This window comes from Oryzias latipes, chromosome 13, assembly GCF_002234675.1.
Source record: "Oryzias latipes chromosome 13, ASM223467v1".
In the NCBI taxonomy this organism is placed as follows: Eukaryota; Metazoa; Chordata; class Actinopteri; order Beloniformes; family Adrianichthyidae; genus Oryzias; species Oryzias latipes.
Window position 1 is genome coordinate 12,997,749 of NC_019871.2, and position 26,323 is coordinate 13,024,071.

A 26,323-nucleotide genomic window follows, 5' to 3' on the forward strand; every position below is an offset into this window, starting at 1 on the left:
ACAGGATGATACATTAACGTTAGGTATCATTTCTACCTAACTTCAGCTGATGACATGTGAATAGCACTCACTCCAAGAGTGTCACCAGGTTTCGAGGACCCTTTTAGTTAGAGAAGGCTGTGTGATCTTCAGCTAATCCTTCTGCTAAACTGTGCCACACATTTAGCTGAAGTCTGGATTTTTGTCACAGCTGCAATGACTCTTCGGGGCGAACAAAATAAACCAAAACGTATGTAAAGTAGATTTATTCAAAAAGGAATAAAGATTGCAGGCTTCCATAAGTTTTTTCAAAGCAGAGCTAGGAAAACAATGTGTTCAGAGGTTGACTCCTGTTTCACCAGTCATTAACTGAGAGGCAGGGTAGACACGACAGGAATCCATCATACAGGCGCTGCTAAAAAGTGAGCCAGATTCACAAATGGTGACAGGATTTCACCTGCCAGGGACATATTTCATTCAGAGTTTGTACTCAGAACCATACAACCTGAGTCCTTTTTGCTTGTAAATCGGTGCTAACTGTTGATATATAGCCTAAAATGCAACTTGTGGATAAAAAAAAACGTTCACACAGAACCTTCTTTGTGTTTTTAATCATGGTCACTCTGCATTGACTTTTCGGTTCTTGGAGGTGAGGAATGGAAAGGCAGCATACTTCATTATCTCCTCTACATCTGTTTTTCACACTTTCAGCTGAGATTGTTCTACATTTAGAAGGCAGAGAGATAAATCCTTTGGATGCTTCAACTGTCTAGCTGTCATGCAAGCAAATAAAATAGGTGTTTGGAAAGTGGGGTTTAAAGCCGTGGCTCAGCCACTAGATAGAGTGATAGACCAAATGACAACTGATATTGCCAACTTTGGCACAACTGTAAATAATACTCAGACGAGGTTTTGTTTACGATGACGTCAGCGGCTCGGCTTCTGCTTGAAGTAGCGGCACATCTTGATATCATTGTGCACTGTTTGGCATCTCCTATTTAGAATTCCAGAGCTAACTGAAGCCACATTCAGCTCTGCATGTGGGAGTAATGCAGAAAGGATCAGGGGGAAAACGGAGTGAACAGAGGCCAGATATGAGCCACTTGCTCACCTTGAGTGACTCCCAACAAGGAAAATAAAAAGACAAAAAAGTGGGTGGAAAGCCAGCAGAAAAAAAAAAACTAGTTCCTCTATGCTTGATTTTGAGATGACGTAATGATCTATGACGGGGAAAAAAGACACTTAAAAGATAATGAGAGGTAAGGAAAAGAAATTTCCCAAGAGAGTCACAGTTTAAACCTCTTAAAGAGCTCTTCTCGCGGCTGTCTATCAATCAAAACCTTGTTTGTTTGGGCAGAAAGTTGATAGTTCACACATTCCTTAAGTGTTACAAATACAGCGAATAGATTTCCCTTTCCGTTTGCAATGTAATAGAGATGATGAAAGGCGGAAAATATTCAAACATTGGTCCAAATTTAATCGCGCCACACAGCAGGTCAGAGGTTTTGAGCTTCCAGAAGCATGACTTTAAAAAACCTAAATAAGTCTGACAAAAGAGGAAGCAGAAAAAGAGGGAGGGGAGGACATTTAGTACTGTGAAAGGTTAAAGGGCACTGACTGCAGCAGCAAAAAACAGATGCTGGCTGCTTCATATTACACCGCATCCCCAGCTGACCAGGATTTCATCTATAACTGACCTGAGCTGCCCTTTATACTGATACGAGCATTAGGTAAAGTCAGATTGGGGGGGGGGGCTGTTAGCGTCAAATTGAGAAAAGGACACCAGAGTTGGTGACAGGAAAAGGATAAAGCTTGCAGAAGAAGGATGGGAGGCTTACAAAAGTAATTAGTACAAGCTGGTGAGAGGGAGAGGTTGGTGTCAGGCCATGAGAGGGAGAAATCAAGATGCGTGTAAAAAAAAAGAGGAGGAATAAAAAAGGAAGGAAACAGATTTTTGGTGGATTTCATCGCTTTGCTTCGACATCTTTCATCCTTTTTGTCGTTCCTAATCGCCACCTGTTCTCTCTGACTGTTTGTCATCACTAGCGTGAACTCATGCTCTTCCACATTTTACCTCTTCTGCTAAATTGTGATCAAAATATCATGTGGCACAAACATGTCCACGAGCTCGTCTTTTAATAGCAGCTGTCCTCATTTTAGTTGTCCACTGTCTCAGCCCCCTCTCGCTTCTGCTTCTCGCTGTCTCTCCATGTTCACACAACACCTTATGCTGCAGTGCCACAGTAATGTGCTGCAAGGTCATCATCACCACGGCAACTAGATAAACCATGCTTAAAGCAAGGACAAAGTGATTAATGGTGTCAGGTTCAACGCCGTGTTATAGTTCTGTGCTGAAAATTGTATAAAAGCCTCGGTGCTGTTTCACCATCTTATCTGGAACTGAATTAGTCTAAAGCCTAACGGAGGTACAATAAATGCAATACATGACAGACTGAGCCTGATCACATTCATCCTGTTTCTCTATTTTGATCTTCAGTCCGTTCTAAACTCTGTAAAGTATTTGATTGACCTCCAAAGCAGAAGGTCCTCTCTTTTGTTTTGCAGTTGACTCTGAAATATTTTTGGTTCTGGTTAATAATGTTCTGATTTGCACTATTTCTAAACAATCAAAAAATAAATAGTTTCGGTTTTGCATTTCCCGTTTAACCGATTAAGCCACAATCCTTAGCATGTTATTTAAAAGTAATTCACTGGGAACTTCTCTGTTAGTTCAGTTAAGCAAGTTGCCTCTGGAATATCTTAATCAAATAAAACTTTAGCATATTTGCTGCTCTGACCACTGAATCTTTTAAATCAGTGGGTATAGTTTCATACACTTCAACAATTTATTGTTGCTGTTCACCTGTCGGCATATCCCTTCAGGGGTCGCCACAGCGAATCAGCTCTTACTGATTCACACAGGTGGTTTGGCAGAGTTGTATGCCGGATGCTTTTCCTGTCACAACCCAGTATTTATCCGGGCTGGAGACCAGCACAGGTGGACCCAGACTTGGGTCCAATCTGAATTGCTCCCCTACCCCGCTGGGTCCTCCCTATTGCTCCAATTGTAGGAGCATTTAAAGGTGTACTGGAGTCCAAAAGTATTTTTTTAAGGAGAAACAGTAGTGACAGAAGGGCTGGGTATTCCTCTGCCGGTAGGGTGATTCACGCCATAGAGTGATTGGGAGCATTGCTTCACTTGGGAGTGTCCTGAAGTACTGAAATTTACACTTAAATTTAATTGAGTTTTTGTTCTTGCTTGACTTTTTAAAGTTATTAAACCAATGAAATGTATTCGCTAACTTAGATGACAGACCTCTTGATGATGTCATCGAACAGTAGTGAAGTCCGAAATTGAAGACACAATTGTTTTCTATATTCCTCTACTTGGAGAGATATGGAAAATGAACCCTGATTTCCCATGTGCCAGTCCTACATGCAGCCAATTGAGGCATCCAGACCTTACACTTCAACAATTTGTTAAGCAGTTACATGAAAATTAAGCAAGTAGTTCATTTACAAAACAACAAACACGGGGAAGCTTAGTTTAACCCTTGTGCTATGTTAGGTGACCCCACCCTTACGTTTTCTCCCTACCATGACAAAGGTGGATAAAGGTGGAAAGATTTCATGTAATCCATGGACACCAATGAAGATCACAAATCATTGAAGAAAAAAGGTTCAGAGCACTGTCTGGTGGGTCTAGATGACCCAACTCCCAATGGTTAAGTGCCTAGGATAGCACAAGGGTTAAACATTTTGGAAATTACAAATCGATTTAAATGCACCACAGGGAAAACTTTCATTAATTCTTTTCCTATTTGTTTTGCAAATATTTTCAATGAGAAACATGTAATTTTTTGACATGTAAGCTTCCTCAGTGGATTGTAAACTTTCCAAATCTTTCAAAACTTTCTCACTTGAATGGGATTCTCTTTCTGATAAGACACGTAGGGGAAAAAAGCATTTGGTAAATGGGTGAAATTTAATAAAAGACTGACCACAAACAGTGAGGTGACAGAGCCTCATCATCGGTTGAGGAAGTACAGCTGCGGAGATGAATGGAAGGTCAGTGGGTCCATTGCTATTCAGGACACAGCTGCACTGTATAAGTAGTATGAACGCATATGCGTAACTATTTTTCATATGCTCTCCTTCTGACACACACACACGCACACACACACACACAAATGGAGTCTGCCCGTGACTCCCTCCTTCAGCTATAAGACAAACAGAGGAGAGGAAAGACAGAGAGTGCAGTCAAGTGGCACGTGTGCAATCTGTCGCTTGCACTGTGAAATCAGTGCGGGTGTTTAAAAAGCTTAATGTGCAGAGTCAGATGGTGAGGAATTTATGGTGGACAAGAGAAGTGAGCTGGAGCGTATTTAAACACATAACAACAGATTTGTTTGTGGGTGCTATGGAGGGAGGTGATATGCATGCATATGGCCAATGCATACAGGTGCATTTGCCTCTCACTGTCACTGCAGTGTGACTACCTGGCTGTTGTGATGTGGTGTGGTGTAATACAGCAGCAGCGAGGATGTCACTGAGCTCATGGACATAAACCAACCAACTGCCAGACTAGTCTGCTCCTCTCAGGAATAGCAATGGAGGAGGTGTGTGTGAGTGTAAGTGTGTGGGTGGGGAGATTGAAAAAAGATTGGAAAATGACTACAAAGAAGAAGAGTCAGACAAACGAAATGACAGAACCATTTAGAAATGTGAGACATTCTGGAAAAAAAGTCACCCCATTTTATTTTTTTAACTCACCAGTGAAAATGTGCCAATTCGACATGTGGGGTTTCAAGAGCAGAGGTTATTATCACTCAAGTGCAAGCAGCAACAGCCTCCTACTCTGATGCATGTCAACCTGGACAGACATGAAGGCTTGAATAAGGTAGGCATAACAATGAAAATGGCAAAGACAGTGATAGACAGATGGACAGACAAGTGAACAGAAGGGAGGTATCAGTGGCATGGCCTTTAAAAGGAGAAAAAAAAAGATATATTCAGCTCATGATAAAATGGATGTGGAGTGAGAGGAATGTGTCAAATGGGGTGAAGTAAAATAGAATCAATTTGATTTAAAGACAAACTCCAACTGAAATCACGTTTTTGGTCTATTTAACATGTTCTCGCAGCATTTTTTACTGATGATGGAGTACATTCATAAAGACAATTAAGCTTAAAATTGCATTCCTGACTAATCCCTTTATTCAAATTGTTAATAAGGAGCTGACAGTTAATGCCATTTGAAAATAAATGTATTTGTGACATAGAAAATACATTGGGCTGGCCACAAGTTCCATGTTCTGCTCCATTCTGATGCATCCACTGGTGAACAAATGACTAGATACATGTACTTCTTTGTTTTCCTCATCTGAACTAGTATCTGGCTCTAAACTGTTTGACTGGATAGCTACAATATTGCTCACCTTTTTTGTTGCACTGCTGGTGTTAGGTTGAGGTGTGAGTGGCTGTAAATTAGCGAGAGAGAGCAGAAAAAAAAGGGATGATGGGAAATATGCACAGGGTTAATCTGTGCCAACGGTCCCGCCCACAATTCAGAGTTGAATACGACAAGACTACTGCCGCTCTGCAGAAACTATGTCCTAGAAAATTACGGGTTTTTTTGTTTTGTTTTGAAAGTGACATAATCATACTTAAAAGACCACTTGAAAAGCTTTTAAAATAAATCAAATCCATACCTTTTTTCATTAATATTTTTATTCTTACTCATGCCATTTGTTTTTCTATCTGTTATATTTTTTGTTTGGCTGCTGTAACAACTGAATTTCCCTCCGGGGATCAATAAAGTCCTATCTTATCTTGTCTCATCTTATCTCATCTTATTTTGTCAAAAGATGACTGCAGTGGGGAATTTAGGGCTTGTGCTAGGTGTTAACAGTGATGCTTCTTGCTTCTTAAAAGCTAAATAACTCATCTATATTGCTAATTTTGTGGTTAAAAAGACAAAAAAAAAATCCAGAATAAAAACAAATAATTGCTTGTCTATTATGTTTTCCAGATTCTGAGAGATTTTTTCATATTTGGAAATTTCAAAGTAGTTGATAGTCACTGAAGGAGGATCTTTTCAAATGACACACCTGATTTCCAGGCTCTCCCACGCATATGGCCAAACAGGGATAATCTATACTCTGTGTATGACCAGTGGTTCAGTTTGAAACCTTAATCTCTGTAAATCACAGAGGACTCCTTTATGGGGCTGGCTGTATTTACTATAGATTACATCTTCCAGTGCTGTGCATTAGTCCAGGGGCAGCTTTGCAGTCTGCAGGGAAAACAGCAATCATATAGCTCTGACAGACTCCCTGTGATTTTCCCTGTGAAGCCAACTGGCCTCACAGGACTCCCCAAATAACTTGTCTGGGCAACTGTCTATCTGCCACTTACATACTTTGTGTCAAATTAGCAAAGCTTGGGGCCCAATGTCATCTCCACTCACATTCTCCTGATGTCACCTTGATCAGAGCATTTGCTCTATTTTTCCTGGATAATTGAATCATGCAAATTAGGCTAAGACTGCCCGATTCCCAGTAAAATACATTTTTTTCCTCCAACAATCATTGAGCTAATTTACATTCAGCAGACCACTGATGACAGCCAGAGACATGACATCACTTCCATTGACAGACTACTTGAGGAATGAAAATAAAGGTGGAGGGATGCAACAAGGATAAATATTTGTCAAGCATTATATAGTTTGAGTGAATACAGTATCAAGTAAGTAGAGGTTTATTTTCTGTTAACACTTTTTGAGATAATGGTGATAATTCATAATAATTCATGATTCGATGCCTCTGTACTCTCTCTGCTTTATACTCTGATGACCTTGTAGATCTGCCGTCTCAGATCTGCAGAGAAGTTTTGGCAATCAGGAAGCCAGACAGAGAGAAACAGTCTGCGCTATTATAAATTCGAAAGACAAAGAATGAGGCGGCAAACTGTTGGAAAGAGACAAAGCCAGGATGCATGTGAATAAAATACTGTGAAAGAGAGGAAGAGGTGTTGGGTGTGGACTCAAATCAGCAGCAAAATGCAGAAGCATGAGACAACTTTTTTTTTATAAAATCAATGAAGTCATCAAAAAGGAAGATAAAAAATCTAAAAATCCTGATTTGAATTATACAAATAAATTGTGCAATTAAAAAAAAATATATATATATATATATATATATATATATATATATATATATATATATATATATATATATATATATATATATATATATATATATATATATATATATATATATATATATATATATATATATATATATATATGTATATATGTTTTTTTTTTCTTTTTTCAAAGAGGCATACTATAGCAGCTCAGAACTTTATCAACAGTTTGATCTGGAAGTTGAGCAAGGTATTTTGGGAAGGGGGTGACTGTGCTTACCACCATGCTTTTGATGAGTGTACATCAGGAAGCTTCGGAAGGAACTTTGTCTCAAAAAACAACAGCCATGTGGTGTTCACTTCTTTAATTCCTCAATGTGCAAATTTCAAAGGTTTTTACTTTCCATTCATGTTTTCCTACAGTGGTTGGTGTGTGTGTGTGCACTCCTATATATGTGTTTGTGTGTCAGACATGCACAGTCGGCCTGGGTGTCGCTTGCTTTTGAATCATTTCCTGGGGGCAGCTATAATATAAATACCAATGCCGTGCTGTTATACAAAAGAAGCAACGAATTGTTCACATGTGGATTGTGTGTAATATTGACACAGTGTGCATGTTACTTAATTCACTCAAGCAAGCATGTGTTTCCCTCACATTTAACACTGATATTTACTCAAGCCATGGGCGCAGTAACATAGGAGAGAAGGAACAAGTCTGTCTAGAGAATTAAGTGTCTTATTTGCACATGATTGTGTGCTACTGTAAGTGTTCGGTGGGTTATTGCACACTGATGTGTGAGGCCTTTTTCCACAGCGACATTCTCCGCACTCAAACTGCCTCACAATAACAGCAAAGTGTGGTGACAATCTCCAAGTGCACAACTTCATTCAACCAGACAACATCCAGATGATGAGCAAAAAGTATGGGGTGACGGTGAAACAGCAGAAAGTGAGCTGAACTTTGTCTGAACGGCATTCAACCACACGCAAACAGACCAAACAACAAAGACTTACTGTATTTCTGCAAGGATTCATCTGACTGCTGCTTAGGAGAAAAGTGGAAACGCCAAAACCTCATGCTTGCTCCGCAGCACTCCTCTCTTTCACTCCCTCTGTCACTGCCCCCTCCTCCTTCCTTTTTCCTTCACTTCACCCTTCCCTGCCTCTCCTCCTTCCTCCTCCTCCTTCTCCTCCTCTTTTTCCTCCTTCACTCCTTCCCACTTGGCAGGACCATACTGTATTCAGCTAGACCGCTCTCCATATAAGGCAGCCCAGCTAAACATGTCACACATAATTTATCCACAGCAGGCTGCAAGTTCACCTTTCACAGCGTGCACTTGGATCCTATGTATAAAAAGGGAGGAGAAGGGGGGAAAAAAACAGAACAGACAAACTTCCTCCGCTGTCAACTGGCACACAGTTTTTGCAATGGATGAGTGTCTGTGCATCTGTGTGCATTTGTTTATGTTAACAAATGCTGACAGTTGGACCATGAAATGCAACCAGAGACCAGACTGCAGTTCACCTGCACCATTCCTGTATTTTCACCATCTGTGTCTGTGGGCAGTAAATCTTCCACACATGCTGTTTGAGAATTCCGTGCACCTGCATGCTCCACGCTCTGCTGTCCTGAAGAGCCCCTCTACCTTTAAAAAAAACAAGACTACCAGACTGAGAAGGAGAGTAAACAAATGTAAAAAGAAAAAGAGGTGAAACATCTTGTTTTGTAGTTGGAACAGGGGGATGCTGCAAGGGGAGTGCAGTAAAGGTGGGATAAAAATATGTCAGCAAACAAGATGCCTGCAGAGGGCTTTCTGCTTGTGGCCCCTAAGCATCAGCAAAACCCCCTCAGATTATGTGTCGGGTCTTGCACAATCAATGGCTTTAAAAATACATGCTGACCTCTCCTCTGCCTCTGTCTCTACACTTCCTCTGCCTTAAAATGCTCTGCAAAAGATGTAAAAGCTCTACAGAAACAGAAGTGATCAAATGAAAAAAAAAGCTTGCAGAGAATAGAGAGAAAGACAGATTGGGAATAATAATAGCTGCTCTTGAGTAGCAGTTCAGCCTGGTATTCTCCTCCCTCCTCCACAGCTTCAGTCCACTCACAGGACAGCAAGAGTCACAGCTCTGTTGCCATGGCGTCTAACTCCATCAAACGCTACGTCAGGTGCTACATGTAAGCATGCACGAGTGTGTGTTTTTGTAGCATTCGAGGCGTGTGTTTTTATATGTCAGGTGGGCGTTGCCAAGTGACTCAGAGCCACGTCATTCTGGTTGCTGCATATCAGGTTCTCTACAATTCATCACTGTGTGTTTGAGTGTGCAAAAAAAAGGTGTAAGGGGACGTGTGGACTGAACAGTAGCCTGCAGCCTCCCCTTGACGATGCTTATGACTGCTGCTCTATATGGTAACGTTTAGCTCCAGCTATTATAAATATTTATCAGCTCCTTCAATGAGTCAAAGCGATACAACACAGAGGTCATCTGTATGGAATTTGGATTTTAGACCTCACAAGTAATGGTTTTGTGCCCTAAAAAGGCCTGCAGTGGCTTTGGAGGCTTTTGGTGTACTATGAATGGAATGTAGGGTTCAGCAAAAGGGTGCAAATGTGGTCACTGAGAAACCAAATAGATTCTGATATTAAAGGGCCTGTCAGCTATGTTTGTTCAAATGTAATGTCTATTACATGTATGTGTCATGTTGGTAAGACTATTTGTTCAGATTCTAGGGCATTGCCGGTTGCAAAGTATATGAATGTGTGAGGACCCCTAATAAACAGATGGCCACACGGTGGTATATTCAGCCTAATTTAGGGAAAATAAAAAGTTATCTGCAGACTGATGCTGTCTTTTTTTTTTTTTTTTTTTTTTTTTTTGATGCTGTCTTTTTACCACATTTCGTTTCCATATTGGTCTCAATACTAGGGAGTTGATTTTCTTTTTTTAAATATTTAAAATATATTTGAAATGTGTCGTATTTTCAGACTAGACTTTTACATGTCATTTTATGTGCAGCCACAAGGGGCGCTAAATAATAGTTTTATAAAGACATTCCCCAGGAAGTGATGTAGTACTACTCACACGATGGAAAGAACTCCCTCAGAAACCTGCAAACTGCTACTTTATGTATGTACTTGTTTCAATTAATATCAAATTCTTTTTTTTCTTTAAACATTTTTATTGTTATTGAAAGATAAGGTTAAACAAACTGTAACATTATGAATGCTTTAAAAATCACAGTGCTAATGCTAGTCTTTTGCTTGCCCATAGTTCTTTTCTTATGTTGCTTTCTTTGTTTTGTTTCTGTTTTTACTGAAAGAAGAGGGGGATATTGACGGAAAAGACGCTTGTTTTTCCCTTCTTCTGCCTCCAGATGATGAACTTTTATATGAAATCTTAACAAAAAGCAGCCATAAAACATTAGAATGTTTAGATCTTCGCCATCATGTCAATGGCAGTAAAGATGTAGGCATTTATAGAGGCTGTTTGACACAGACTCACAAGAGGGGCACTTTTTCTGCACAACCACCAACTCTGTAAAACTGCATACAACGTTGATTCATATTATCATCTTTAGAAATTTCCATTTTCATTGAATGTCCTATTTCCTTGGATTTATCTGCCACGCCTTAAAGTCCACTCTGTGACATTGAATCCGTTTGCGGTCATTAGCATTAGTGTGAAACAACACTGCTATCTCCAAATCAACAGTTTTTATTAAAATGTATGTTCCTGCTGTAAGTCCAGCAGGTTTAGCCTCCATTTCTGTCTGGATCCTGTTAAAAATTGTCATATGATCTGCTGTGTCCTCAGCCAAACGCTACACAGAGGTGAACTTACAGGAGTGACGGGCCGCGTTTTAAGCGGTAGAGGAGGAGAATTAAAGAAAATCACCAAAGGGAGGTCTAATAAGCATGGCTAAACATGTACTCAGTAAACAGAAAAAAATGCTTGCAATGGGGAGTAGCAAGTGTTGATTTCAGACTCCACATAGACGGATTATTTGCTGCAAGGTGCCAATTGAAACTTTGTCCGTCACCAAAAAGTAGGCGGTGACTACTTCCCCCACAGGTGGCAAATTTTTGTCGGGCTGGCTGCTTTTGAGGCTCCTGACATGTCCTCAGTAATTTCTTAATGTGTAGAGCAGGGGTGTCAAACTCATTTTCACCGAGGGCCACATCAGCATAGTGGTTGTCCTCAAAGGGCCAGATATAACTCATACATGTAACTAAATGTAATGAAAAATAAACATAACTACTCCTTAATGTTAAATAACTCATTATTTATTTATTCTAACTTTTTAAAGAGACAATTACAGTTGCATAGAAAACATATGTTTGCTTGTTACTCTAGCATAAATACTTTTACATTTGATTCTGTCAGGTTAGGTTATATTGACAGAGTTAAAGTCCTAATGTTGCCCAATCCGATATTTCAAGTCCAATTCCCCCTAGATATGAATAAATACACACCAATTTTTATTTTAGGAAATTAAAAACTTTCATGCTCTCGCGGGCCACATAAAACGACATGGAGGGCCACATTTGCCCCCCGGGCCTTGAGTTTGACACGTGGTGTGGAGGGTAGATAAGTGATCTCACATTTCTATTTTTATGAATGTATTGGTAACTTCCTGGAGTAGTTCAGTTTAGAATTTAGCACATGATGGGATGTAAAAAGATCAGAGATCCCTCATTTGTTGTTTAAAACTGAGGCCCCATTACATTACCTTGCATTGGGCCCTGACAGATTAAGATATGTGCTGTTTTAGTGACACTGAACAGAAAGCTATACCACTCTAGCACATGATAAATAGTAAAGGACTTACTTGTCTTGCACTTTTCTACCTTCCTCGAAGGTCCAAAGCGCTTTACACAAATCCATTAACCCATTCACACACACATTCACACACTGGTGGCAGCTCTGCTGCCAAACACTGGCGTCAACTTTCCACCAGAAGTTCAGTGTCTTGCCCAAGGACACTTCGACACATGGGCGGGCAAGGCTGGAATCAAAACTGCAATCTTCCGATCAGAGGTCGCCTACCGCTGCACCACGGCCGCACATGATTGTATTTGGGGGTCAAAGAGCAAAGTAACTTTTGTGCCTTGTATTTATGTTAGGTTCAAAATATTGACGGTAAATAATAAGGGCTTTTCATTTGATGGTTGATTTTGCAAGACAGGATGCATTTTTTTTTAAGTCGCAGGTATGTCACACCTCTGCAGCACTGGGCGGTGGCGGTGCAGAATTAGAGCCGTCAATCTCTACCTCAACCATGTGTCAAAGTGTCCTTGGGCAAAACAACTGAACCCCACATTGCCACTGGTGGTTATACATTGGTGCCAGCGTTAGGCATGGGCTAGCCACTATATGATTGTGTTGATGGGTGAATGGGACTGTAAACTGACTGTAAACTGCTTCAAGCCTTCAAGGAAGGTAGCAAAGCGCTATATATGCCATTTACCATCTACATAAACAGTGTACAGGATGACAACAGGAGAGGGAGGGTTTTTTTTTTATATGGTAGACCTGTAAGAAAAGAAAAAAACATCTGAGGAAGAGAAACTACTAAGAAATAAAAAACAATAAAAACTGGCAAACACACTTCAATTGTTACAAAGAACAAAAACAAGAAAGCATGATCTGCTTGGATTCACTGAGACGTGTTTGGTTGAACTTTGGCAGGAACAGCGAGGCCTCTTTTGATATTGCTGTGCGCAACATCACAGACTCCAAAGAGAGAAGCTGTGAGGAGAAACTGCATGCTCTCATAAACAACCAGGTGAGTGAAAAAGTAGGTTTAGCTGCATCAATTTGAATCATTCTGTAACCTTGGAGGCAAAAAGATATTTCCCTGGCTTTGCTATGTCTTCTCACTGTTTGACTAAATGCAGACAGTGGTAACACCGGGTATCACGCTGTTGCTGATCACTGGTGGAGTTTAAGCCTTCTGCACCATAGCCTTACACATTTTTTTTTGTCTACCATAACTCTTCAACCATTTATGCCATACCGTCATTCCAGCCGATTCTAAAGCAGGGAAAAGTAGCCTTGTACGGTGGCCCTGAAGTGCCAATCACACTAGCAAATCACTCAACGCAAAAACATTTTAAAGATCACAACAAGGATTAAAAAAGAAAAACAATTAGTAATTTAGCAACATTATATTTTAAAAATCAAAACAACATTCCAGAAACCAAAATATAATTCCAAAAGATTAAAACACATTTCCAAAAAAAAAAATGAAGCAAACAGGAAACATTTCAGAAAACAAAGGTCATTTCTAGAAATCAAATTGAAATGTAAAAAATTAAACAAAAGAAAAAGGTATTATAAAAGACATCACTGATTGGATGTTGACGTTTGTTCACCTTTTTAACTGGAAGGTACCTATCTACTGATGGACACTATTTTTTTAAGTTTCTAGTGGCAGCCTCTACAAAAATTGGGTGATTGATCAAACAACTCTTTACCACCATTTCTGGGAAAATATGCTTCTGCTTAACCTCGTCTTCAAAACTCAAAAGTCATCATCCAATCAATAATGTCTTTCAGTAAGCCTATCTTTTCCGGCTTCTTATTTTGTTTCATGATGTTTTATTTTTTCATTATAACTTTTCATTTTGATTTCTGGAAATTACTTTTGTTATCTGACATGTTGTTTTTTTCTGATGTTTTGGTTTCTGAAATTAGTTTTGATTACCGAAATTAATTAATTTTTTTGTTTGTTTTATTATTTGTTTTGCTATTTGAATTGTCTTTGTGATTTTTCAGATGTTTTTGCATTGAGTGATTTGTTGAAGTGCTTTGCACCTCAGGGCCACTGTTGTCTTGAGCCGACATGCAACACTGCACAGCAGTGAAGTGTTTACGTAATCAACGTAAATCAGCTGATTCTGATGAATCGAAAAGTAGCTTTTGCACCATCATGCAATACTTTACATTAGTAAGGTGTTGCATATTGGTGCTGCAAAGCAGGTAGAAAAATTCAGAATCAGCTGATTCACGTTGATTGCATGAACAGTCGAAGAGTTACGGTAAAACATGTGTTACTTAAGTGTTGCCGGCGACATCTCCAATGTTAAAGGGTTAGGCCCACTCTCTGTGCATCAGAAGGCACAGTAAAAGTTTGGGAAAATGCATAAGCAGGTGATACTGAAACATCACAGTTGTAAAATGTCTGTAAAGATGAGCAAATATTAAGCTTATTTAAGTTTAGTTTTTATAACATGGCAAGCAACATTTGGATTTTTGCAAAACCTATAACTACTGAGCAACTCAGAATTACCTGATTGAATTGTACTTTCTTACAAATTGTATTTTTGATGACCTTCTTGCAACAGTCTTACCTTAAAAAAGTACTTAAGCATAATATATTCTTACAAAAGTATGTTTCAAACTTATAACTGTTACACTTAGTTCTGGTTTCACTCTTTTCTGCCAATTTACAATATAAAGTTTTCCAGTGTGCTACGTTTTCACAATGCTTATGATGGTTGTGCTAAAAGCGGTGTTGCAACAAAGGTTTTAAATGTAAACAAATATGTTTGAGAGGAAAAATAAGCTGAAAATCTGACTAACCCTTTTTTTAAGAAAACATTAGGGATGAATTTGAATGTACTTTTATAAACAATAACCACATATTCTCCTATTATATAAATGAAAAATGCACCGTTTATAGCTTTTTGCACGCTTAGTCATTTGTAAAAATAAAAAAGAATTATATAGTAAGGTGTGCTCAGGTTGTTCAGGTAAATAGACTTATTTTTTCATTATGGAGAAACATAGGGGTAAAGAAACAAGGCTCTGTTAAAGTTGTTGAAGTTGTCGAAACCTGCTGCAGTCGCTGGTGATTTAATGCAGAGTAAGGCTTCTGCAGAGTGCTTGTCTGAAATCTGCGTGCGACGAATGCAATATAGGAGTTTTGAGGGCCCCCTCCTCTCCAACAAGAGTGGATGTCCCTCATTTTCATCGCATCAAATCGAGGTCATGCATTACCCTTAAATATGTGCCCCACGTGTTTCAGATCATTAAAGGCAGAAATGAGCTGTGGATCCATATATCACCTCTGATCCATTCTGTTAAGCAAAGCCAGAGCTGGCCCAAGAGCAGAAGAAGATCTTTTGGAGAGGCTTACAGAGCTTGTGCCATGGAAAATTCCGACAGAGAAATGTGGTGTGGGTCTGACACATTCTCAGGATTCAAAGCTGCTCTGCTGTTGAATTTCTTAACATAAATGCATGACCTTGAGGAGGAGCCCGTGTTTCTGTAACCTACATCCAGCAGCTCTGAGTGCTTGTACCAAGATATTCTGCTGACCCAAAATGTCACCCAAGTAAGAAAGGAGACGATGAACAGCTCTGCTGTTCTGAAAAATTGTCAAAGCAGATGTCTCTACTTTATCTCTTTATATGAGAAATCAGATGGAGATAAAACAACACAATGTATCAAAAATAAAGTTCCAATAAATGATTCTTGTATAATTACTTTTAATCTAAATGCTGAATCTTCTTTGGCTTAATTCTTCCCCTATAATCTTTGTAAAGATCTTGAGTTTTTCGAATATTAATTGGCAATATTGCAGAGTTATCTAATGATGCACTTCACATGTATTTCCAAATTTCAGTTGGTGTAACTCGTGATGATAATTCTATTTATTTTTTTAAAAAACAGAGAAAATTAAAATGTTTTCAATTTTAATTTAAGGTGGATTTGAGCCCAGCAGTTAAAAGAGGTGGATTTATTGCTGTGCTGAACAGGGACATGCTTTCTTTAGGTAATCTCCTTTACATACCTTTTTTAAAGCTTTGCATATTAAATTAAAATGATAAACAGTCATTCCATAAACGTAATTTACATTTAATTATAAATAAAAGAAGACATTTATTTAAATAATAATAATATTGCTTCAAGGTATAATTAATTTAAAAGGTGGATTCTAGGACTGGGGGAGAAAACATTTTTCTTTATTTTATTGAAGCTGTGTTGAATACCAGTACTTGTAAAATATACAAGTATATATACAATATACAAATAAAGGTTCTAAAGAATAGTCTTTTTTTTTCTTTGCACCTTAATTTTAAAGCTTCTGTTTTGCTTCCACACAGGGGTTTTAAATCATGATTTTATGACACGTTCCCAGAGAGGAAGCCTGAAATCTTTGATTCCTTGAGTAATAAAGTTTAAGAGTCCCTCCCCTGAGCATCTGCAATCGCACTTTGGAGCCCGCCTGCATCTCTGGAGCAACTGATATGGTCACGAGTCTGAGTGGCCGTTAAACCACACAATGACCCATAACTGAGACGCTGTGCTTTCGCCTGGTAGTCAGCTCAAACCGGTGTCAGATAAAGGCCTTATAATTGGAAACTGTTTTTTTTCCCCCTGTACATAAATATGTTTTACTGTGGTTAAATGAGCTGCTATATGTGTAGCTTACTCCATACAAGCTTCATTATGATTTTGATCATGCAGACCTAAACTTAAGGTGGATTAGTGGCTTAGCTAAAGGCAAACTAAATTAGACATGCACGGTGAAGTTAATTCACATAAATAGTTTATGGTTTTTAAACCAGAAGTTCAAGATGTGACTTCTCTGTTTCGTGATATATATATTTTTAACCTCAGTCTTCAGTTCAACTGTCGTTCTCTACTGTAAACTCAGTTCATTGCTTCTGAAAAGTTAAGATAAACATAGTTGTCAGCCTAAACACATGCAATTGATGCCATCATATTAAAATTTGACAATGATTACTCAGAATCTGCTGCATGCAGAGAAAATACTGAACTGGCATAAACCGAGTTACTAATGGCAATGATGCTGGTCCTTTTTTTCTTTTGCCATTGAAGAAAAAGGATGTATCGCAAGCAACAGGCAAGGAAGTTGGCAAAATGACAGATGTCAGAAATGTACAACACGCTGGTGTCTGGATGCAGATATAGAGATGCATTCTCCACTTTTCTCCTCTCATTGGACAGAGTTACAAACATCAGCAGATCATCTTGAACTGCAGCAGCAATTCAAAAGCTTGGAGTAAAGCCATCTTACCTGCCTGCTTGTCTGTGTTTTACCTCCCGGTCTGGCTGTATGGGTGTGTGTGTGTGCCTCCGCACACAGCTCCTCGAACAGGAACTGATGAATCTGCACGACTTCAGCGCTGCAACATGCAGTGCATTATGGGGTTTCGCTCTCACTGTCTCTCCTCCTCTTTCTGCTGGCACGGTGTTAGAGGGGGGATGTCCTCGCCTCCTATCTGGAGAGAGGAGAGCAAATTTAAACACGCCGTATCCACACACTCGATCTCACGCACAAACGACGAAGAAGCCCCATGATGACGACTGCAGCGGCTTTGGTTGCCATGGGAACAGCTGCCCTCCCCCTCAGTTCTCCTTTACTGTAGCTCAGGCTCTTTCACCATGTATTTTTGCGAAATAGTAACATAATTTTTAACAAAAAGAAAAAAAAAATCACAAAATGAACCAACACAACTCAGCCAGTATTGCATAGAAATTGTCACAACACAGAAAGAAACTGCAAACAGACCAATACTGTATTTGTGAACATGTGATCACCAACTGTTGCTTCTGCATTTTAAGATAAAGCAGTATTTGGTTGGAGATAGAAGGCATGAACACATAAACAGGGGTCTGTGTGCTCGTATATGTCTACTCAACAGTGAGTATTTGTGCGTGTGCATGTGTGTGTGATGGTTTGATAGTTAAAGGAAGCAAGCTGTGGTTCCTGTTTATGGTTTCTTCCCTTTTCTCCAGTGCTGCAGCACGTGCAATTAGGTCTGCAGCCCTTTGATAACACACAGCAGTGAACTGACCCACCAGGGAAGTATTGCTGGATTTGTTGTTAAAACAAACAGGTCAAATGAGGGGCAAGGCTCATCGTGCCCTATAGTGTCATCAGTTCAGTTTCTATGACTGGAAACTGTTTCTTAACCTTCGTTAGTGGGATAATACAAAGGCTTCACAGCAATTTGATGGATTATATCATGTCTGCACTTGGAACACTGGCAGGAACAAAGGAGAGAATTATAAGGTTCGGAGACTGAATAGGAGATGAGATCTTCTCTCTTGTAGCTCCTGTGGTAACAGAGTGGGTGGAAGGCCATGACTGTCCTTTAGGCTATTGCAAATAAGCAAAGCCTGATGCAGTCTTGCACCCTGACTGTCATATTAGTAACCTTCAACACTCAATCTTTCCACATCCAACCTATTTTGTTGTGATGTTATTAGCACTCTGCTGTGCCACATTCTGCTGGACAACCAATATGACACAACAACTTTTGCTGTCACTGAAACATGGATGCTGGCTGTTTAGATAAGGTCTACTGTTTTGGCACACAATTGAAACTGGTTAAAAATTACCGAATAAATATGATATTCATTTCGTCTGTCCTGTAGCCATGGTAACAGGAAACTACAGCAATTTCCATTTGACCAATTTCTTTCTTTTTCTTATTCAACATTTTAATTTGGTTGATTAAGACATTAATTTAGGCAGAGCACGCTAAGAGAGAGTGTTAAAAAGTAGGCAGGTTACAGGTGTTAACAAGAAATTACAGCAAAGAGGGCATGTTTTCAAAAATTTACTGGAGGAAATAACGAAGAACAATTTCCAAGTCACAATACAACAGTTGAGCAGAGGAGTAAACAGGAAATTCTGGCTGATGTGGTATCTTTAAAAAGACATACCACAGTTATAAGAGTAATGTGAACATTTTGGATTACATCTTTTGAAAACTCATGTTTGGAAAATTAGAGGTTGACTCTTTTAGGGAAGTAATTAGGAATATACATTTCTTACCATTCATCTGTGCTTTGAGTTTGCCAAACCTTGTGACAAATTTAAAGTTGAAATCAAAGCCTCCTCTGGTTTGTACAGTAAAATGAGATGGAAACAGGACAAGTCCCTAAAGTGTCCAGAAAACATAAGACAGGAAAATCTAGAGCAAACATATGAGATGCACAAAACGCAGTATAAAAAAATGAAGCAGATAAGTAGTCAGTCTTTGTCCGGTTCATAATAAATGGTTGACGCACAAGTGGATCTGCTATTGTGTGTAGAAATATTTCCTGGTACAGAACCTGAACTTGTGTGGTCTTAATATGAAGCAAAGTTCTGTACATAACTAATGGAGAAATAGGTTTGCGATGAGAGTTGTTGTTTTTTTGCCAAGATTGACTGGACTATCCTTTTTATAATTGTTTTCTAGCATTTATGCAACACAAGCTGCTATTAAAATGTGGACGTTTCAAATTGAAAGCAGTATATGAAAAAGAACATATAAGAATGAAACTCGCCATCATGTGCCATGATTGCCTGAATTTATCATCCAACTTCTGTTTTGAAATAATAGCACTTTCCCCATGTCAAAATTCCGAAGAAATTTAGCCCTTTTCCCCTCATTTCGCTTTAAATGTTCATAAAAAAACTTATCAAAAAAAAAACAGTTGTTTTTGCAACAGATATGTGGTCTCAACCAGTACTCAACTTTGAGGATTTTTCCTGCATGAAAGTGTCAAGCAGAAAAGAAAAACTTGCCTTGAGCTGTTGATGTTGAGTTATCAGCATTGCGAGAATAACTGCCTGCACATACATAAAAATAAAATGCGTGAGAGGAAGCCATTGGGTCTTTCACTTGCAAACCTGCTTCTATCTGATCGACCGTTTGCTTTAGGAGGTCAAATTAACCACAAAGAAGAACTATTACCATGCTTTTATTGCTGTCACTCACAAAACGATCAGTTTGTATATTTTTCCATGTACCACACCTACAATTTCCACTTTTGCTCACTACTGTGGTAATATCATTGATTACTGCGCTGTATTAAGATGTATTAATAATGCAGGAGCTTCAGTTTTTCTGCTTACTTTATGCTTTAATACTGCAGAGGAAATGCCATGAGGTAATGATGTAAATGATCCAAACATTCAGTGATTTGAAAAAAAAAAACAAAAAAACACAAAAAGGTTTTTTTTAGTCTATGTCTGACAGTTTAACTGAAAGCTTTTAACAGATGTGAAACCCAGCATGATTAGTTTCTTCCTGAGTATAATGGGAGCTGCAGGTGTCCACAGGCTCCTTGTGCCCCATCTACTTATTTCATGCATTCACACTAACTACTCACACATGCACATACACACAAAACTCATTTCTCATTGGAAAAATTCATTAATGACCCTGTAGTTCGCCTTGAGCACAATGACCATTGATCAGGCTCATGCATAATCATGATGGTGGAGCCTCTGGTGTAATTATTACTGCCCCAAAGATTTTGCTCACCTGTTCTTTGTTTGTTTTTTTCAACTATACAGAACATCTGTTTCACGGACAATAATTATTTGTTTAAAGCTAAATGCTCACATACAAAAGTATGACTCAAATTGTACCGTCTCTGAAGCCTTTAGTAGGCTGTCTGATATATTAAAATCTTGTTGAAGCCTCAACTTTTGTCCATAATGTGCTCAGCTGCCTATTCACATGCAGCATTGAGTTTCCTTTAGGCAATAATGATGAAGTTTTAAGCATTTCCAGCAATGGGCCAATATGTTAGGAACTTTTTAGTACTTTAAATATGTAACATGAAAAATGTACCTATCGTAGTAGCCAACGCAAAAACATGAAACTAAGACTTAATTCTGCAAAACTGTAATGGTACAAATCCAAAATTGACTGCCCTAAACATATTTTTGTAATTTTTATTTTATTTTAATCATTATCTGAATCATTCTGAACCGTATTTGAGCTTTCAATGAAATATTCGGTTTGTTATAGCATACCTATTTTTACCAGGGCAAGTCTGATTGATCCTTCTCAAACCTTGTTAAATGAGTTTATTTGACTTTATTGACTCAATATATATATATATAAATATTAAAACCCCCTCTCAACCTCTGTGGATGGTTTCTCCTCCAAGCTTGGGTCCTCTACCAGAGGCCTGGGAGCTTGAGGGTCCTGCACAGTATCTTAGCTGTTCCTAGCACTGCGCTCTTCTGGACTGAGAGGTATGAGGTCTTTTCAGGTATCTGTTGTAGCCACTCCTCCAGCTTGGGGGTAACTGCCCCGAGTGCTCTAATTACGACAGGCACAACTGTCACTTTCACCTTCCAGGCCTTCTTCTTTGAGTCCCTGATATTCCTCCAGTTTCTCATGTTCCTTCTTGATTTTCCCATCGCTTGGCACTGCCACATCCACCACAACGGCTTTCCTCTGTTCTTTATCCACCACTACAATGTCTGATTGGTTCACCATTACCATCCTATCAGTCTGGATCTGGAAGTCCCACAGGATCTTTGCTCTCTCATTTTCTACCACCTTCTGAGGTGTTTCCCATTTTGAGCTTGGGGTTTCCAGTCCATATTCTGCACACATGTTCCTGTATATTATTCCAGACACTTGCTTGTGGTGCTCCATGTATGCTTTCCCTGCCAGCATCTTACACCCTGCAGTTATGTGCTGTAGTTCAATCCAGCAGGTGAGTGTGCATATATATATATATATATATATATATATATATATATATATATATATATATATATATATATATATATATATATATATATATATATATATATATATATATATATATACTGTAAACAAAGAACAGGTGAGCAAAAGTCTTTGGGGCAATAATAATTACTCCATATTTATTCCAAACGATGTGCAGTCATGAATATATATATATATATATATATATATATATTTATAGATAGATAGATAGATATACAGATAGATATACATATATATACATATATCTATATACATATAGATATATGTATATATAAATGGAATGGGATAAACTTACTTGTCAATAATTCATCTAGTAAATGATGAAACAGAGACTAAGTTAAAGTCACAACCAATATTGCTTCTGTTATTTGGTACACAAGTGTCAAAACACATACGATATGACTTCAGGGGTTGACTACAAAGGGACAAAACACTGTACAATACATAACATTCAATTTTGCTGTATGTATCTGCTGAATGAATCACTGCATCCGGAGCACCCAGGATAAATAATCTTTGGGAGTAAAAACCTTTTCCTTTGTTTCTCAAAGCCAAAAACACACTTATTGGTCAATCGAAGAAGCTCTAGTAATATTAATTATAAGCAGGAAAGTAAACTATTATTTGGTACAGGTATTAAGCAGGAATCAAGACACAGAACTTGCAGTGTGACCATTCACGGAATATTTATTCATCTACAAGAGCTTTTATGTTTGCTATCTGTTGGCAAAACAAGACTTACCAAAGTTCCCAATGATCTAAGAAGTCCTTACTATTTGTAAGCAGCACAGCAACTGTTCAGTAAATGCTGAGTTAATAACTTTGCTTCTCTGTGGCTTGCTTCGTTTATCAAAGTAACGTTTGTCCTGACGTCACTGTTGCAAAATGGCTTCTGAAAAATTTACTAATTTTTTAACAAGGTTGTCCATCTCACTACAAGCTACCATCACATGCTAAATTTACATTTTGACATGAATAGCTTGATTTTTTTTTAACTATTGACTCAAAAATATACAGTACATCCTACAGAGTAGTTTTACTCTACAATAATATTTACTTTTACTTGAAAATTAACAACAGAAATAGTCATTTTACTCAGCTGCAATTGGCTATGTTCAACAATTTGAATGAAAACTAGATTTGAGGTATATCTGTGGGTTTGCATTTCTAAATAAATCTAAATCAGATTAACAAATTAAATGAATACAATTAGAATACACTTGGAGTTTGTAATACAGCTATACCTTAAATATTAGCCAAAATAAAGAAAGGTATTCTTTCTTGCTGTAAACATCAGGTTTAAGCTGGACCATTCAAAACAATTCTTCTAATGCGGAAATTCTGTGAAGGGATAACAATTTAGCTTATTGTGTTGCTTGTGGTAAATGCCAGACACCAATAGGACATTAACAGCTGTATTATTGGATGGGGCCCACACAAATCCACTATTGAATCAAAAGGCTTCTGGCACTTTCTATTTCTTCAGCAGGAGAATTTGAACACATGTAACAAACAGCAATAATCATTGCAAATGATCACAAGTTTCTCTACCAAAGCAGTAAACTCAAATGTTTGAAGAAAAAAAACTTTCTGGAAGCTCAAAACTCATCATCTGCAAGGCAGCATCACACAGTAGATATAAAACTGAAACAAAAACAGATTTGCTAACTGAAAACACAGGGCAGGTTATTTATATGTAGAAAACCCAGCTAACCCCTAAAAATATTTATGAGAGCAGAGACGGCTTTGCATACACAGCCCATACCATAAGATGTGCGAGAAGTTGGAGGCATAAGAACAGGGGTTTCTAAGGGGGTTTGTCTAAATGCATAAATATGTTTAGAGGTGTATTAAAAACCAAAACAAAGAGCTAGAATCTGAAGACCAAGTATATGTGCAAAAAAGATGGTAGGAGTAAACTCCTCAGTGAATGTGTCCTTTGCAATTAGGTTGTTTTAAATATTTAGAAGCACACTTCCACACTTATCGAGCAAATACAATGACGTACAAAGGGTTAAGATATTGGGAAAATATACAAGGAGATGATTAATATTAAACAGTGTCTTGTGGGCCGCCCTTTTTTCCCCGGGGTTCCCCCCTCCTGGGCGGGGGCGGCGGGCCCCTGCCTTGCTCCTACCTGGACCAACCGTGGGCCGGGTGGGTGGCTGCCTGGAGTGCGGAGCGGGTCTCCCTTGGGGGGTCCTGGCTCGTACCTGGGGTCGGGGCGGGGGGATGCCCGGAACTCCTGGGTGGTGGTGGGGTGCTCGTCTGGGGCTGTGGGCGTCCCTCTCCGGTGGGGCCCTGCGTTGGGCTCTTCCGGCGCGGCGGGGGGCTGCTTTCCTGGCTGGGCTGGGGCGGCGCTCTCTTTCCCTCTGCGCCTCCCTGCTCTCTGGCTCTGGGGGCCTCGCGGCGGTCCTGCTGGCCCTGGCCTGGGTGGCGGTCTTGGTCGCCCGGGGGGCGGTTGTTCCCTGCCTGTTCCCGTGTGGCGTTGGGGGGGCTCCGGCTGCCGCTGCTGCTGCGGCGGGGGTATGGGTGTGGGGGTGGCTGGGCGCTCCTCCTCCTTCTTTTCACATTCCACCATCCATTTTAGAAGAACATAAACACTCACCTGAGCACAGGTGTTAGCTCACCTTTGCACTAATAGTTTGCATGATTGAATGAATGAAAGATTTCACACTAGTTGGTTTAAAGGCATAGGTATGCGTTCGTGAACACTATCTGTTTTGTGTGCATGTTGACATGTGGACATTTTTGCGGCTAGCAGGTGTGTTGATAATATTTGAGTGTGTGTGAACAGGCCCCGCCCTTTTTGTACTACATTTGAACCGTACCGTAACGATAAACAACCAGTAAACCTGCCTGCTCTATGCTGCTTCATGGTCTTACCCCCCTTCCCCTCCTATTATCACCCTCCTACCCCCCCCTCTCTCTAACGTCCCTCTCTCTTCTTCCCCTCTTTCCTTTTCCGTCCGGTCCAACACCAAAGATTTTCAAACATGATTGAAATTAATAAAGTTTGGCCTCAATTACAAAAGGGGTTTATTCAGACATACCTTTGGTTTGTCTGAAGATGAATAACCCCTCTTGTTAAAATAAAATATGTCCAACACAAGAGGCCCTCAGCTCTCATCTGTTTGCCTAGCTGTTGGACAGGACAAGTTAAAAAAAAAAAAAAAAAAAAAAAAAAAAAAAAAAAAAAAAATATTAAACAGTGTCTGAAACAAAAAAACATATCGAGCTTATAAGCTTAACATGAATTTCTTAGGTACACCTTAGAAATCCTCACTGGTTTGGAAACTAATTTTATGTTCCAGTGTCTTCTTGGTGTCATCGTTGCTGTTTCAGTGTTATGATTGGTATTTTGCTTGAAATGTTGGATTTGACTATTTTACAATTGTATGTCTGACATTGTATGTTTCCTGATACCTCGGGCATTTAATTGTCAAAAGTGTCCACTCACATTATTGATTCAGATGTTTCTATTACTTACATAGCCACATGTGTGTATAACCATTAGGCATACATTCTGCTTATGTAAACATTTTTAGAAGAATGGGTCACCCTCAAGAGCTAAGTGAATTAGGATGCTATTGTGCAACAAGTCCATCCATGTATCCCTTTCTGAACATGCTTAATCCCTTTCAGGGTCACTGGAGCCAACCTTGCTACAGTTGGACAACCGCAGGCTACACCCGGGCCAGTCCATTGCAGGGCAACGCACACACACCACCGTTGAGGGACAATGTAGAGTCATCAATTAACCTATGAAGCATGCTCTGAGCAGAGTGCCAAGAGAAAACCTATGCAAACATGTAAGCTCCTCACAGAAAGATTCCAGCTGGGATTTGATGCAAAAATGCAGACCACTTCACAATTGTGTAGCCCTGCAACAAGTCCACTTGTGGAATTTATCAACTATTGCTGGCTGGAAGAGGCAAGTAGGGGATGAACATCGCCAGTAAGAAGAAGACCAGCAACCAAACAAACTTCTTCCGAAACAGGTATCTTGGCAGAAGGGTGGGCTGACGTGTACCATGGTATCCCTACAGTGTAGCTTTGATGTTATGCAGAAAGATGGGATGTGATCTGCTGAGGCAAGAAGACTGCCACAGCAGCAAAGTCACACTTCAGTTTAACCCTTGTGCTATCCTGGGCACTTTAACATTGGGAGTTGGGTCATCTAGACCCCACTAGACAGTGCGCTGAAACTTTTTTCTTCAATGATTTGTGATCTTCAGTGGTGTCCATGGATTACATGAAATCCTCTTCACCTTTATCCACCTTTGTCATGGTAGGGATAACATGTCAATGTAAGGGTGGGGTCATAGGATAGCACAAGGGGTAAGGATGCTCACATTTATATGTCTATCTCGATTGTGAATTCTGAACAGCATTTAAACGATGCTTGCTCATTCCCCACTCAATGCTTTGGCACAATTAGAACTGTACCGAAACTCTTTGTTACAAACGCTAACATGACACAAATAGACGCACTGTTAAGCTAAATCGCTCCCAAAAATGATGATGCCGGGAAAAAAAATACAGCTTCCACAGCAGCCTGCATGAAATGGGTTTAATTTGGAAATAAGAAGTGGCCCTATTATTATTTTGAGCTAAAAATGTTTCCTGACTCTAAGACAGCAATTTGAACCCTTTAAAACAGCACTGCACAA

General features: G+C 39.3%; 1 protein-coding gene and 1 long non-coding RNA gene across 8 annotated transcripts in view; one reads left to right on the forward strand and one right to left on the reverse strand.

Annotated features, from left to right (window-relative positions):
* The window catches only part of mbnl1 (muscleblind like splicing regulator 1), a 93,202-nt gene that overhangs the window by 56,868 nt on the left and 10,011 nt on the right, over window positions 1–26,323 (reverse strand). For 4 of the 7 annotated variants that reach the window (XM_020708224.2, XM_011482488.3, XM_020708223.2 and 1 more), the window contains exon 1: window positions 8,140–8,268. The gene's annotated coding sequence lies outside the window, so the exon portion shown is untranslated. Of the gene's footprint in view, window positions 1–8,139; window positions 8,271–17,176; window positions 17,382–26,323 lie in introns of those variants that run through there. The other 3 variants (XM_020708221.2, XM_011482486.3, XM_011482487.3) reach the window with 3 other exon arrangements.
* On the forward strand, window positions 10,172–25,569 carry LOC110016207. Its single transcript, XR_002291510.1, has 3 exons — window positions 10,172–10,254; window positions 12,817–12,913; window positions 25,296–25,569. It is a non-coding gene; the product is annotated as an uncharacterized LOC110016207 (long non-coding RNA).